A 12263-nucleotide genomic window follows, 5' to 3' on the forward strand; every position below is an offset into this window, starting at 1 on the left:
GTACAGTACATACATTAATTTCCACTAGTGGTACTAGTGGTACCGAAAAGGTGAAGGCTGAAGCCGAGGCTTATTGCGCCTACCCTTGTTTGAACAAGACAAGACAAGGACACCTAACATAAAATCATAAGGGTAAGACACAGGGGAACTGGGGAGATATGTATTCACTGCCTCATACCATGTGGCTATTAGACCACAGGATATGAGGCAGGCCTACACAGGGACACACATGATTGGGGCCTACAGCAATACTCTGCAGCTACTAGGCCGCAAAGCATTGCTTTATATATATATTTATTTGTACCCACATATAAATACATAGGTATATACATAGGTTTCATACTAATAATTTGTATTTATTTAGTACCGTATTTTTTAACAACTTTTTGAATTTAGTGATCGTTGAGCACAATTTTAATTCACTATCTAAGTTGTTCCACAGGTTGACCCCGGTTACAGATAGGCATCTACCTTTAGTGTTAGTCCTGATGCATATTTTTTTTAAATTGGGCCACCCCCCTGAGTGGATATTGGGACTCTCTAGGTTCGAACAGCTCCTGCATGCAGGGAGGGAGTAATGTTTTGTGTGCTTTGTACATTGATGTATATAATATACCATACAGAGGAGAAATGTGCACGCAGCAGACGAAGAGAAGTTCCATAGGTGTTTATTCAAACGGAGTACAGCATACAGCAACAGCAACAGTCTCACGCCAGCCATGCAGAGTGCATGGCTCACGTCTCCCACAAGGCTCGCGCCTCGACTGACTGACTAAAATGATAGCATCGTAGCCCACTTTTAAACATTCCACATTTGGTCAAGCGGGTCGACATGGTGCATATAATTAGTGGTTACACACCGGCATTCCGACGCATCGCCATTCCGATCATTGACTTCTATTGATCGGAATGGCGGGGTTTCTCCCCTTTGGTTAAGACCCCGCCACTCCGACGATTAAACACATCGCTATTCCGAACCCTATTGATCGGAATGGCGGGGTTTCTCCACTTTGGGAAAGACCCCGCCACTCCGACCCCCCCCCCCCCGCCTCCGATACGTACATCAATCCAGCCCCCCCACCACCCCACTCCGTGCATGTGCGTGGGGAGGCGGCCTTTTTTCCGTACGGTCGAGATGTCTGTCTGACGGACAGACTCTATCTCTATTATTATTATTATTATTATTATTATTATTATTATACTGATGACAGAGTATGATTGCCGGACAGCGAGTCTTCTTCAATGATCGATAAGATATTATATAGCCTGCATGCTGCGTAACCTCAAAGCAGTCACGTAGGCCTACGTGTTGCCCTGCAGTGGGAATATTAAAACGCAATAATATAATGCTTGTCACATATATTTTATTATAAACATTGTCATCATCATCATCATCATTGTTGTCATCATATTATTATTATTTGTATTATTAGTTGTTGTTGTTATATAGGCCTAGGCTATGATTCTTGTTATTGTTGTTATTTTCAATCTTCCTTGTGAATAGGCTACTAATCCAATATTTTCATGTTATCTTACTTGTGAGTAGTAGGCCTATCTAATGCGCAGCCTTAAGCCTATCTTCCACACCCAAAAGGAGTGCGAACCCGGAGTGCGAACCCGGTCTCTCTTTTAGGACTGATTCTAATGGAAAAAAGGAGGACACGATTTGAACTCTCTCTCACTCTAACAGATCACAGACACGCACTGCCCAGCTCGCTTTAAAGCCCATGACGAGAGAGAGACTTATTGCATAGCCCACTGTGGTAGAATAGTGAAGTGCATCGCTCCTTTGCAGGACTTGTCGACAACCATACAAACGTTTTTGAACAACGCTTATATATCCACCCATGGTGCAGACCACAAGACGTGAATGTAGCTGCATTCTGCAATGCATTATACGGCATAACTTTGCGCGGCGGCGCATACTAAAAAAAAGCTAACATTCGAATCTGTACATATGGCCTATATGTGTCGATAGCTTGTAAATCTGTTATTTTTTCCAGCATGTTAACTTAAAACATTGAAATGTGCTGGCTTGTAGAGGGTACTGTATGAATAAGCAAAATTCGTTACTTAGTAGGAACGAACAAACCAACAGCCATGCAGCTTAAAGCTGCTCAGAGAGGAATCTCAACATAAGTGGATTTCATAATGTGCAGTATAGGCCTACATGTGTCATAATAATTAGTAAATCAGTGTACACAATCTGAAGAAAACCTGGAGACTGACATTCAGTATAGGTTAATAAAGATCAAATATATGGACTGTACAGTGCAGTACACATCGCTGATACACCTTTAGGCTTATGCTGCATAATATAACAAAGGCCTACACTAGTGTGGCACATATAGGACTTCACAGAGCGCTTCCACTTTTCACCGTCTTTGGTCATCTTTTTCTTTGTTTCCCTTCTGGTGCGCAAGTCAAATTTACTATAGGCCTACCTATGTTGCAATGACGTGGTGACGTGGGCACATAATTGAAGACACACACACAGTCACACACGCAACAGATATGTCCAGCATGTAATTATGCATACAAGTTCAGTTTTGCTAAGAAGCAAAGAATTACAGCCAGTTCAGATTTTTTATATGTGTATGAGACAACATTAAACGATAGAGCCTACACTGTTCAAAAATTGACATGCAGCCTACAGTGGGAATATATGAAATTAAGTGGGCTGTCCTATCAAAGTATCAATCATAGAAGAAGGCACTTTCCCGGAATTATTCAGCTTCTCGCTCTCTCGCTGTGCGCAAGGCAGCCTCCCTTTTCATAATTACATTCCTCACCGGTTCCGGAAAAAAAAGGAATCTCTCTATTCCAGATGGCAGACAAAGCAAGAATAAGTAATAACAGGCGAGACAGATGTACATCATGTATAAGTTTATTTGTATTTAATAAAAGGATAGAAATATGACCTGTATTAAAAAAAAAAAACTTTTGACTTTGACACACACACGACACGCACACATGTACGCACGAGCAAATGGAGTGAACGCCCGGAGGGTGCGGGTGTCCTGCAGGGATGCCTGGACTCATTATAGCCTACGTATGCAGTCAATTATTATTATTTTCTCTCTCGTGCGCTGTCATGTCACATGTCATCCTGACCGTGCCGTTTGCTTTCATGGACAGATGAACAGCCGAGACAGATCTTTATTTAATGTAATAAATGGTCGGATTAATAGGCCTATGCTTCGACAAAGGTGAGAATTGGCACGCGCGCGCGCGAGCGCACACACACGTGCGCCTTTCCCTGTGCGTTGGCGGTGTTTAAATTCCGGAGGGGGGGGGGGGGGGGGGTGATTGTGTAGCCTACGTTTCGGACGCCGTTTCGGAGGGTGGGGTGCTTGGTGGGGGCTGGGGGAGGCGGGGTTGTGTGTTGGGTCGGAATGGGGGTGCGTCGGAATGGGGGTGCGTCGGAATGGGGGTGTGTCGAAATGGGGGGGAGTCGGAACGGCGATGCGTCGGAATGCCGCTCTGTTCCCATAATTAGTAGCAAAGTCCTTTGAGCAACTCAGGTCAACACAGACCCCTAATTAACATACAACGGAATTAGACTCCTAGCTACTCCTGAGGAGACCGACACCCCTCTGTAGCAGCTGCAGGTCTACTGTATGTAAATTTACACAATTGACATAGGCCTTGCAACACAGTATAATTATGAGATCCTAAATATTCTTCATATTCCCCCCTTGATCATCACAAGATGATCATCTAAAAATATGGAACCATAATTATCTTACACCCCCCTTGACCCTTAGCTTAGACAATACATTCAAGAAACCAAAAAATAACAGCATTACAGTACAGAATTCCCCCAACATGGTTTTCAGACATCCATACATATATGAATAATGGAAAAAATGATTAGTACAGGTAACAGACATTAAACAATACATATGCCGCTTTCAGCTCCCTTTTACAAGAGCACTTTTTGATACGTAATAACCTACGTGGTTTACAAACTAAACTCTGCTATTCAATGTTAAATACACAATGCCAGCTAAACCACTCTCGGATTTACGTCTGACCAACATCACACACTGGTGATCCAAGTAGATACACATTCCACGCCAGAGTATAACAATAATATCACATATCTCTTCATATCCATAGGAAAATTCCTCATTGATTCATAATTAGGCTAAATGACTCAACTTATCTAATTATACGACAAACACATACCAACATGAGGCCTATTATAATTCATGCTGAAAACAAACGAGACGCACAATTTGTTAAACAGAGAGAAGAAAGTCCATCTTTTCCCTGTACGAACAAAGGAAACTTCTTCTCTGTATGCTGCTCATTCTAGTTTACCTCGAACTGTTCGCTTAGCTGCACGGATAAAAGTTCAAGAGTCTGTTCACTGCTGTTGTCCCGCTGTCCTCGTCATCCTCATTCCTCTCCCCCCTCCCAACTCCGTTCATAACAGAGATGGGACGAAAAGAAAAGTAACACCGTCATCACAGACCCCTGTCTGTGAAGGCCCTCAGCTTGCAGGTCAGTCGGCCACTGCTGCTCCGCGCCGCGTCTCACCGATCCCCGCCCGCAATCGCTGTCCCCGCGCCGACGTGATGAATGACCAAGGCCTCCATGTGGCTGTCGCCGCTCCATCGACCTCCCCGCAGCTCACCCGTGACACCCGTCCGGTGGCTCGCACTGGTCCTCGTTGCACAACACTCCTCGCGGCGGTCGTCGTCATCATCCCCGCTGCGAAATGGACAAAATCACGGTCGGGTCGGGTCCGCTGGAGCACCTTCGTCGCCGCTCACAAAAACTCCCCTCCACCGAATTAGACGAAAAAAAAGCCGCTGGTACTGTTTCATCTGACGTGATAAACACACCAACACGACCGGTTTCTGGCACCATCTGATGTATATAATATACCATACAGAGGAGAAATGTGCACGCAGCAGACGAAGAGAAGTTCCATAGGTGTTTATTCAAACGGAGTACAGCATACAGCAACAGCAACAGTCTCACGCCAGCCATGCAGAGTGCATGGCTCACGTCTCCCACAAGGCTCGCGCCTCGACTGACTGACTAAAATGATAGCATCGTAGCCCACTTTTAAACATTCCACATTTGGTCAAGCGGGTCGACATGGTGCATATAATTAGTAGCAAAGTCCTTTGAGCAACTCAGGTCAACACAGACCCCTAATTAACATACAACGGAATTAGACTCCTAGCTACTCCTGAGGAGACCGACACCCCTCTGTAGCAGCTGCAGGTCTACTGTATGTAAATTTACACAATTGACATAGGCCTTGCAACACAGTATAATTATGAGATCCTAAATATTCTTCAACATGATTACTGCAGTGTTTAGGTCCACTAGATCATTTAATTTGAGTTTTTGAGTTCATGAAAAGTGGGTTGGTTGGTGTAAGGTAGTCGCTTTGGTTAACAATTCTTATAGTTTTTTTCTGTAGCATGTAAATTGGGTTCATAATGGTTTTATAGGTGTTCCCCCATACTTCCACACAGTATGTTAAGTATGGGAGTATGAGGGAGCAGTACAGAATGTGAAGTGAATTTTTGTTTACTAAGTGTTTCATTTTTATTTAGTATTGCAATAGATTTAGATATTTTTGTTTTAGTCTTATCTATGTGTGATTTCCAGCAGAGTCTATTATCTATTGTGATACCCAATAATTTGTATTCATATACACGTTCAATTACAACCTCATTCATTTTTAAGTTGACCGATTAATTGATTTTCCTGTTTGAGAAGATGATATATTTTGTTTTGGATATGTTCAGTGATAATTTGTTGACATCAAACCAGATCTTGAGTGTCTCTAGTTCCCTTTCGCTTTTTATATATACTTTATTGAAAATTATTCAGGTTTACAATGTATGCAAAGTTACATATATACATATATCAAGGCATTTCAAAGCTTGTCATAAAAACATCACATCAAATACATAATACATAATATATACATCAAATCCAGATAGCGCACAACCACTTAGGCGCCAGAGAGCGCGAGCATAACAGTACCATGCTTTGGTGCCATACATGTGTACTTCTTTTTTTACAATGTTAATAGGTGCCATGGTGTCAGTTTCTTTTTTCGTGCGTCAAGAGTTCTTTGTCTTTTTAGTTCAGTTTGGATTTGTTTGAAGACCACCTCTCCCGAGATGGCCTCCTGGTGAATTACCATGGCACACCTGGTTATCCACAGCTTGTTTACCACGGTGCAAATAACAGTCCAGTAAAAATCCTGTTCTAGGGCAGACATTCTTTCCTCGAACACCCCATACATGGCAGCATTATAGATGATCTTAATTTTAAAACCAATTTGTGGCATTTTCCCCCATACAAAGCTAGACCTTTGGCAGTCCACTAGCAGGTGTTCAATTGTCTCATCTGCACCACAATTTAAAATTGGGCATTTAACGGTTCTAACGAAGCAGCTCCATTTTACAACTGCTCGTACAGCTAGTCTCCTCACAGAGACCAGCCACATGACGTCCCTCTTCTTTTCAGAGATATTTTTACTACTATTATTTTTAATACATACCCGCTTCTGATTATTGTCAAGGTACTTGTAGGGGAAAATGCCACCATATAAGTCATCACATATCTTATCATATATACATTTACTATTCATATCAGTCCAGTCAATATTTAAATGTGCAGAATTAGACACCAAGTCACCATACATCACTTTAAAATAATCTTGCCCGGCCATTCTTTTTGGTCCAGCTCAGTGCCTCCCCTATCCACATAGCCCTCCTTTTAAAACCAGCTGCTACATTTTTACAAAACGAAATTTTTAATTTAAGTCCCAAGTCCACAGCCCCAAGGCCTCCATTATTTCTACTCCTATATAATAAGTTTCTCTTTGTGACTTCCCTAGTGGTTCCCCATATGAAATTGACTAGTGTTTTATTTATGTATTTCAGTGTCTGGTCCTTGGGAGGAAATATAGTCGCCAAAAATAATAGTTTTGCAAATATAGTCGCCAAAAATAATAGTTTTGCCAAAACGTATGTCTTAATAATTATAATATTTGTTCTATAACAGCATGATTTTTTTCCCCCCATTTTTCTAAGTCCTCCTTTATTTCTTTATCTTTATTATCCCAGTTATTTTCATAACTGCCATTATTGCTAAACTTTACCCCCAGAACTGTCATAGTTTCTGTGTCATTTATATTTAAATTAGGCTTTGCCTCACTCCTCCCGAACCAGACACCTTCAGTTTTATCATGGTTTAATCTGGAACCTGAGATCTCTTCATAGAGTGCTAAGTGCTCATGTATAATGTCGAATTCATTCTTATTTTTAATTATGATGGTGATATCGTCAGCGTAGGCCAAAACAACGACTCTCTCTCCACCACTAGTTTTTATACCTTTTATCATTCTTGATTTTATGTAATAATGGATTTATAGCCAAAATATAAAGTGCAGCGGACAAAGGGCACCCTTGTTTCACACCCCTCTTAATCTCAAAGGTCTCTGTTAAAACTCCATTTACATTAACCTGGACTGTGCATACAACAATTTGATCAGGTTAATAAAATCATGGTGAAAACCGTATACTTTTAAGACCTCCCACAAATATAAAATCAAAAGCCTTTTTTTTATCTAAGTTTATAATAAAGAAACCCTCATTTGTATACTCACTTGTTATATCTCTTAAAATACCCAAGTTATCCCACATCAACCTTCCCTTAATAGCACATGTCTGTTCTTTTTCAACAAGTTTTTCTAAGTCTGTATTTAATCTATTAACTATTATTTTAGTATTTTATTATCAACATTCATTAACGTAACATGTCTCCAATTATCTAAATTATATGATGACCCTTTTTTATATATAAGCGATATAACACCATGGTAGTTCCCTTTCCACTGCATGCAGGAGCTGTTCGAGATCTTTCCCGGAGCTATGAAGACTTGTGTCGTCAGCAAAAAGTACACAATTTAGATGTGACAGTGATTTACTAATATCATTAATGTATATTATGAATAATTTAGGACCCAAGACAGATCCCTGTGGAACTCCATGTGTTATTTTTTTGGAATCTGAGTCAACATTATTTATGAGAACAAATTGCTGTCGGTCGTCCAGGTAGCTTCTTAGCCATGCATGAGCGACTCCTCTAATACCATATCTCTCCATTTTGTTTAATAAAATATTATGGTCTATTGTGTTGAATGCTTGTCTGTAGTTGGTGTTTGTCACCGCTTTTGTAGATGGGAATGACTTTAGCTAATTTCATTGTTGTGGGAAAGATGCCAGTAGAGAAAGATAGGTTACAAATGTGAGTGAACGGTTTGATTATATCGTCAATTATGTTTTTGACTAGTGTCATGTCAATGTTTGAACTATCGGTGGACTTTATTTTTTAATGTTTTAACCATATTCAGTATCTCTCAGTAAGCTATGAAGTTGATTAAGGTGCAATATGAGAAAATAATGGCAATAGATAGCATTGTGACATCAGAGAAGCACACCAGCGGACAGTGGACATTGGGACAGATTCAAGCGGAGTATGCAGATGTATTCACTGGGGATGGCTGCCTGGAGGGTGAATATAAAATGGAGTTGGACGACACAGTAAAACCTGTACAGCTGCCAAAGAGGTGTGTTCCAGTCGCTATGATGAAACCCCTGAAAGCGGAACTGCAGGACCTACAGCGTAGAGGAATTATCGCTCCAGTTGAGTGCAGTACAGACTGGATCAGCGGGATGGTCGTTGTACAGAAACCAAGCCAGAAACTGAGCCTATGTATCGATCCAAGGCCCTTAAACAAGGCACTGAAGCGCAGTCACTTCCCACTTCAGACCATCGAGGACATACTGCCTGACCTATCCAAAGCCAGAGTCTTCACTGTGTGTGACGTCAAGAGCGGTTTCTGGCATGTCAAGCTGGAAGCCGACATGCCAACTGACAACGTTTTCGACCCCATTTGGACGGTACCGATGGCTGAGGATGCCAATGGGTATAAGCCCGGCGCCAGAGATCTTTCAAAGAAAGCTGACACGGTGCCATGCCATTATTCCGACCTCCCAATATCCCGACCTCCCATAATTCCGAAAAAAGCAAATAATTAAGAACTCCCATAGGTCCGACATCCCGTTTTCCCGACCCTATTAAACCCATAATCCCGAAATCCCATTGTTTCGACCGCCCATATTAAACCCATAATCCCGAAATCCCATTGTTTCGACCGTGCCCAACTATGAGCCTTGCGCACGAGGCCACCGTGGGCAAACGCTCACGCACGGACCGCCGTGCCCAACTATGAGCCTCGCGCACAAGGCCACAACCGTGGGCAAACGCTCACGCACCACGCTCAATGCCTTTTGGATAAGTGTTTGATTTTATTCTGCTGCTGTTTAACATTTATGTCCAATAAATAAATGCTATTCCTATGACTAAGTGTTTGACTTTATTATGCTGCATGTTTTTACATTTCTGTCCAGCAAATACATATCATGCGTTGGTGCCATAGACTGAGAGCGATGAGACGCACGGGGGCTGCTGCAGAGCAGAAATGTGCACGGAGCGCACGCTGCGCACAGAATGCTATCCCTTAAAATAAATGTTTCACTGTATTCTAGGCTGTATTCTAGGTGCCATGACTGAAGCTGGAACAGATGGATGTGGGACATGGCAGTAGCTAGACAGTTTGGGACCTTTCAAGGGGCAGACTGAGGCCCGGTGCTCTGGCTGTTGACAGTGGTAGCATATCAGATCCTTCCCTGGACCCGGTCTGGAGAACCCTTTAGTCCCCCCCGAGGTGCCTTGACCACCCCCTGGACCACCGGTTTTGTGATCTCCTCCTCTGCGGGGCAGGTCATCTGCATCTTGGGATGCTACTCTGTTTTGTTGCTTCTGCGTCCTCAGACCTTTACGAGCGTTGAGGTACTGGCCAGCAAGTTTAGCGGCAGTCAGACCATCTTCTGGCTCGTGTTCCTTGACCCAGGTCTTCATCTCGTTGGGAAGCATGCGAAGCAGCTGCTCAAGAATGAGAACCTCTGCGATATCATCCTTGGAACACTGCTCTGGCTTGATCCATCTTCTGTAGAGTCCTTTGAGTCGGCTGTAAGTCTCCTTGGGAGATTCACCAAGGGGAATGTGGGTTGACCGGAACTGACATCTGTAAGTCTCAGGAGAGATGTCGAACTTGGCAAGGAGGGCTTCTTTAAGGTTGGCATAGATGTTGGAATCATCCTCTTCCATCGAGGAGTAGGCATCAAGGGATTTCCCTGTCAAGAGAGGGACAAGTCTGCAGGCCCATTCAGACTGCGGCCAGCCCCAAGTGCGAGCGATACGCTCAAAGCGGACAAGAAAGTTCTCAATGTCTTCACCTTGCTGGAAAGGAAGCATCTTCGGACCTTGTCGCATAGGCAGGTCGCTGTGGACTACAGGCTGCATGGAACCTCCTGACGGAGATGGTGAGAGATCCGAGGTTGGAGGCCGGCATGGTGGTTGCGTTCTGGGTGTAGGTGTGGGTGGCTGCACATGGGTGCTATTAGAAGCAAGGTTACTTGGAGGGTTAGCATTTTGGCTAGCATCACCGACATGGGCTTGTTGTGCGGGCGCTGTGGTAGCACTTTGCACAGTCAGGGCAGTTTTCAACTGCCGGAATTCACGAACAAGGAGATCTTCTCTTTGTTGCTGGCTGATCAAAAAGTCTTTGAACATGCTAACCAGTGACGGTTCACCTGGTCCCAGTGGCTCCTCAGGCGACCTAGCCTTCACATGCCCCCTTCTGACCTTGGGCCTAGCACCCAGAGTGTCCTCATGCTCCTTCACACCATCTTCAGACGCCTCCGTGTACCACTCGACGTCCTCACTCCTCTCTCCGAATGCGTCTCCGAATGCCATCGCCCCTCCGACGGCCCCATCTTCAGTCTCCTCTGTCATTGCCACTTTGTACACTTGGGATCTTAAACCGCATCTAGCTCTACCTCTGCCCGGTTTGTTTGAATAACCTCTGCGGCCTGCCATCCCACCACTGCCACCATATGTCACACCCCTCTCTGAGGCTAGGGTACTATGAACAAAAGGATGGCAAGGCACGCAGATGGACAGAGTTTTTGCAAGATTTATTTAACCCAAGTGACATACAAGTTACAAAGACAAAGGAGACCAAACGTCTGCAAAATAGAAATAAAAAGGTATATTCTGTGCTGCTATGATGATGATGATGTAACGCTCAGGCGCATGCGTGAGCGTCTGTGGCTGTCAGTGAGAAGCTCTCTCACAGAGTGACTTTTTATCGTTATTTTAACAACTTTCTACTAACTCTTTTAACACCAAACTTTGGATACCAGCCAAGTGATCCACAGCCTCCATACCAACACGGGATATCGGTAATCGGTACTTTTGATTACACGTTTCGAACTATGCTCTGTTAGCTGGCGGTGGCTCGCCTTTAGCCATGGTGCCTGTCTAGCAGACATAGCGTTTGTATTAATCGGCACTTTTTGATCACAAACATCTTCGAACTGCTCTCTGTTAGCTGGCGGTGGCTCGTCTTTAGCCATGGTGCTTGTTTAGCAGAGTTTGCTGTGGCTGACATCTAGCCGAAGTTAAGTTCTACTACGAGTCCTGCTATGGCTCCCACAATGACAGAATTTGACTCGGTGAAGACGGAGCTCCACTCCCTCACTAACCTCCTCAATGAACTCCTACAGCGGCAAGCACAACTCCAGGACCGTTTGGCCATTATGGAACTCCCGGGTGGTGGCGCTCCGGGTGCCGGCGTTGTCCCGCTGGTGCTCGGCGAGGCTGCCCCTGTGGAATCCCCGGTCGGCGGCGCTCTAAATGGCGGTGCTATGCAGCAGCAGCAGTCTCCTGGAGCTGGAGTGACACGCTCCTGGATCTCGGTGGTCAAGGGAACACACCGGAGACAGTCAATGCCACTTTTTAGTCCATATGTTTCTGTTGATCGGAATATGGCCGATGGATTTCCATGCTCCAATTCCTATGCATCGCTGCAGGACCTGGCGGACACGCCAACTGGATGCCCACGAACGGACCCGAAGTCCCGTCCGAGAAAGCACCGCGGCCACGATACTTCCTCCTCCGACTCCACCATCTGCTCTTCAATCCTCGCCTCTCCCCCAAGAAAGGCTCGTCCTGGGGGCAAACGGCGGCGCCGAGCGTCGCCCAGTGTAGCCAAATCAGCTGAAAACACCGTCGAAATGACCCCCGTCCCCCCGCTCCTTGCCCACCACCACCCCCCCAATGCAACTACTAGCGCTTCAGTTTCTAGTGCTATC

The sequence above is a fragment of the Protomyctophum bolini genome (genome assembly GCF_963924005.1).
Source record: "Protomyctophum bolini genome assembly, contig: SCAFFOLD_129, whole genome shotgun sequence".
NCBI classification, from domain to species: domain Eukaryota; kingdom Metazoa; phylum Chordata; class Actinopteri; order Myctophiformes; family Myctophidae; genus Protomyctophum; species Protomyctophum bolini.